Here is a 4,891-nt window from a genome sequence, read left to right as displayed (position 1 = left end):
CTTTTGGATCCAACTTGTAGATATATGTTGAGTCTGGCTTTGTTTTCTTGTGAGGTGTTTCAGCTCCCATGAATCTCAAAAGTGCTTCCTCTGATGTGAACTCATCAATGTGTATGACGCTTGGTTGGTCCCAATCTATGAGTTGTGGATGGGTGAGTGGTAGGTCAATGAAATGGATAGATAGTTCTTGGAGAACAGAATCTCCAAGGAAGATTTGGTCTGGGATATCATTGTAGGCTCTCTTTTCAACTTCCTCAAGAATGTCTTTGATTTCGACAAGGTCATGGTGAATGTTTGAAAAGGCGTGACTGTTCTCATTAGTGCCCCCAGTTGTGGGTATGCCAAAGCCAAGACCTAACTTCGTTTCCCACTTGTGTGCTTCAATGGGGCACTGCATGCCTCTTTCTTTTGGTCCTAGACCACCACCTTGATAGTTCCATTTTTTAGTGATGAGCTTATGTTCTTGGGGATAATTTTGGCTGAAGTGATCAAGGCGTGCTTGATTTCTTGGAGGTGCATCCTTATGTAACCAATTGTTGATATCTAGAGTGAGCTCCTCATGAAGAGGGATTTTCGAGGATACAAAGGTTGTTGGGCCAAACTATTTGTATCGAGGAGGTCAAATCTCCTTAGCTTTGTGATATGTTGGTCATCCATGGGCATGTGGATCAAGTGGGAGTGCCCTGACAGCAAATGCATCTAATAGACTATACTCTCCATAGCCTTTGTTATTGATCTTCACGGTAGATAGGGTGGAGGCGAGGATGGTCTTTGGCTCATTACAAGTGTGGGATGAGCTAGTGATGGCTGTGCCGATATCAATTCTAGGGCAATGGTTTGCATATGAAGCTTCAACCGCATTGCAGTAAGCAAAGGGTTTAGGATCGACATGGATGGTTACCTCAGTGCCCTGATGCAGAAATTTGACGCACTGATGGTAAGTGGATGGAACGACTTTCATGGCATGAATCTATGGGCGACTGAGGAGGATGTTAAATGGTAGGTTTAGATCAATAACATGGCAGAGTGTTTCTTGGATGACTGGCCCAACCTTGATGGGCAGCAAAATAGTTCCTTCTGCGGTTCTTTCCAAGTTGTCATAAGCTTTGATGGTGATAACCTCACTGATGATATCTGCCTTAGTATACCCAGCTTGTTTTATGAATTTTAGGGTGCAAATATTCAAGGCTGATCCATTATCTATCATTACTCTTTTTACGAAAAAATTGGATACCATGATGGCTATGTGAAGTAGAAGGGTGTGATCTGGCTCGACCACGGGTATGTCAGTGGGTTTGAATGATAGGGCACATGAGGATGAAAGGTGTCCAACAAGATTATGAAAATCAGTAGCATTGATATCTGAAGGGACATGGGATTCTATGAGATCACTGTCAAGGATGTTCTTGTACACAGGACTAGTGTGGAGGAGGTCTAAAATGGAGATTTGGGTTGGCATGTTCCCAATGTGTTCCAAGATATTGTATTGGCTTTTTGACGGAGCTGATGATACTGCTAGGGTTGATAGTGCTAATGGGACTGATGGGGCTGCGATGTTCAATCGTGCTCTTCGAGTGGTGACTGCACACTCATTGTTTGGGCCTTGGATATTGATAACATTGACAGAAGGCTCTTTTTCAGATATACAACCGATAAGGCTACCATAGTCTATGTAGGATGAAGTGTGGTCATTGTTCTTCCCATGCTATTGGTTTGGCTGGCAGTTGTTGGTATTATTGTTGTTGGTTTGGATAGGTGCTTTTCCAGGATTTTGGTTGTTTTGAGGAGGAAAAGCATTTTGATAGATCTGTAAGCCTGCATTGGGAGAGGTTTGGGCACCAATGGTGATTTCTTTTCGATCAATGAGGTCCTGCACATAATCTTTCAATTTCATGCATCTAAGGGTGGTGTGACCTTTTACCCTATGAAATTTGTAGTACTCATTGTCTTTGTACCATGCAGCTTTGGATTGGCCTGGGTCAATTTGCTAGGTAGGAGGAAATTTGATGAGGTTTTCCTTGACTAATTTCTCAAAAATGACATCCAATGGCTCACCAAGGGTTGTATAGTTTCTAGATGCAGGTTGGAACTTAGGCTTTGGTCCTGCAACTACATTGATGGTATTAGCTTGATTGTTAGACCTTTGAAAGTTGGGTCTTGGATTGGGGTTTTGATAGCTTTGGTGATTCTGCTGTTGGTAGTTGATAGCTTGTTGATTGTTTGGTTGATATGGTGGGTTGGACTGATTTTGGTAAGGACCAACAATATTCACATGTCTCATATCAGTAACCCCATTTGTTGCAAAATGCTTGTTTTTGTTCCAATACCTAGACTTGTCATTTGAATGTGTTTGATTTTGGTTGGCTTCCTTGTAAATCTTGACCACACCATCTTTAATGAGTCCTTGCTTAAGGATCATTCCTTTCTCTTTGATATCTTTGTAGGTCTGCAAACAGTTCATGGTCATGTGGTGAGCCAAGCTAGGATGTGCATTATCAATAAACATTTTCACCAAATGGCATTCTGGTAAGGTGCAACATATGCGGGTGGTAAGAGTTTTCCATCTTTGTAGATATTCGTGAAGGCTTTCTCCACCTTTTTGCTTAGTGTGGAAAAGATCAACTACTGATAGTTCTGTTTCAACAAGATGGGTATATTAGGCTACAAATGCCTCAGACAATTCAACAAAGTTTTTAATTGTGCCATATGGGATTCTATAAAACCATTCAAGAGCTGGTCCGGCCAAGCTTTTGGGAAAGAGACGCAAGAGGAAGACATCACCGTATGTCACTTCTTGGTAGTGCATGTAAAATTCTTTGATATGTGTGACAGGGTCCCCTTTTCCTCTAAATTTGTCAAACTGAGGTATCTCAAAGTGTTTGGGAAATGGTGTCATGGTAATGGCTCTATCAAATGGGTAAGGACACACATTCTCAAACTTGAAGGTTTTCAGATCATTTCCCTCCTGGATGTTCTTCAAAGTTGTCTTCATGGCTTCCCATTCTGAATTGATAGGTGATGGTTGGGGTGCCCCTAATGTAGGAATGCCCTGAGGTAGGTATGTGCTAGAAGGGGCAATGGAACATGGATGGCTTTGAGGTATGGGCTGGTGGGGATTGTACATTGCTTGGGCAACTGAATGGTGGATGATGGGTTGCTGAGGTGGAGGTGGCACATATTGTTGCATGTGTTGTGAGGCTTTCTGCTGGTAAGGGATTTGGGATAGGGATTGAGGGATGTAGGCTGGCTATGGGATAAATGGATAGCTTTGTGGAGGTAAGGTATAAGATGGTTGTGAAGCTTGGGGAAAGGATTGGGGAGCTTGTGGAACTTGACTTTGGATTTGAGGAGTTTGACCAATATATGTAGGTTGTGCCCCCATTTGGGAAGGTATCTGCATGGCAAAAGAGGGCAAGTAATTGGTGGTTGGTGGTGGTGGATTTTCTTCTAGAAGTGGCATAGAAAAATAGTTAGTAATAGGAGGTAATGGATTAGTTGGTGGTGGAGGTGGTGGGAATTGAAAGCTTGGAAATGGAATTGATGGGGTTTGATAGCTTCATGGTTGGATTTGAAAGCTTGGTAGAGGGGTGGCAGGAGCTTGGGTCACTTGAGAGCTTGGCAGAACATTGGTAGTATCTTGTGGTGTTTGATAGCTTTGTAGAGTGAGGGCAGTAGCTTGTGGATTTGTGGCTGATGGCATTGAGCTCCAAGGAACTAGTGGAAATGATGGAATTGTGCTTTGAGCTGAGGTAAAAAAGCTGGGGGTGATGAAAGGTTGATTACTTGGCCCCATGGGTGGCATCCTGGTTGTATATTGTTGAGGTTGGCCATAGATGCTAGCACTGATTTGAGAGATGGGTGGATTTGGAAGGCTAGGTTGGAGAGCAGTAGCAACAATAGTGAAGGGAGTGAATGATGAGGTGTTTTGGGCAAAGGGGGTTTGGGATGGAGTGGTATGGACCAATGGTGGAGTGGTGGTGGCTGGATTGGCTTGTGGAAGGGAGATTTCAACTTGAGTGGAGGCTGGTATGTTTGGGTCTGTGGGATCATATGGGGTGGGGTGAGGCTCTTCTTTTGTCACATATTGAGGATAATTTGAATCATAAGAGCTTATGGGTGGTGGGAGTTGTCCAAATAACAAGTGAGATGGATTTGATAAGGGAGGAGGTCTTCCAAAGTCGAAGGCTCCTATGTTGTCTCTTCGAAAGTTAGCCATGATTGTTTCTTTGTTCTCGTCTATAATGGCGTTCACCAATACTGCATTTCCTAGTTGGTTCATGAAAGCTTCAATGTCAGTAGGTGATGGTATAGTGTTCTCTGGGCTGAATGATGGTTGAGTGCTCAAGGGGAGTGATGCTATTTGATCCAAATGATAGGGCTCCATTGTTTCCTTCTTCTTCTTGGCTAAGCGAGTGATAGGTGGCATGAAAATGCAAAATGTTTCTAGGGATGAGATGAAACAATGCTGATGAATGCAAAGAGGGAAGGCTTTTCTATGCAAATGATTTCCTAGGTTGAGGCAAAGCTATATGAAAAACCTAAGGAGGATTGGGTTGGGGATTCTAACTTCAAAGATATGTTGCCAAAGCATGAAAGGTCTACTTTCCTATGTGCAAGCTTGGTGGTGACTGTGTCAACTTAAGGATAGACTGATGATCCTTTAGGAAAAACATGAGATTGACCACTTGTGGATCCCAATCTTTAGCTCAAGGTGATGAGGGATAACAAGTGACAAAGCTAGATTACCCTAGACAAAGCTCTGTTAGAGGGATAATCTCGGTGAGGCTGGTGGATTTGCAAGATGGTAGGAATGGAAAACCTTTAGTAAGGTGACAACAATTTTGAAGGTTTGGATGTAAAAATTTAGGCTTTTGGGATGCTAGCTAGGTTT

Source organism: Cupressus sempervirens, chromosome 11 (genome assembly GCF_028749045.1).
Source record: "Cupressus sempervirens isolate cs-2001-9-10 chromosome 11, ASM2874904v1, whole genome shotgun sequence".
Classification (NCBI taxonomy): Eukaryota; Viridiplantae; Streptophyta; class Pinopsida; order Cupressales; family Cupressaceae; genus Cupressus; species Cupressus sempervirens.
The sequence above is the reverse complement of the archived record's forward strand: the minus strand, read 5'-3'. Positions refer to the sequence as shown.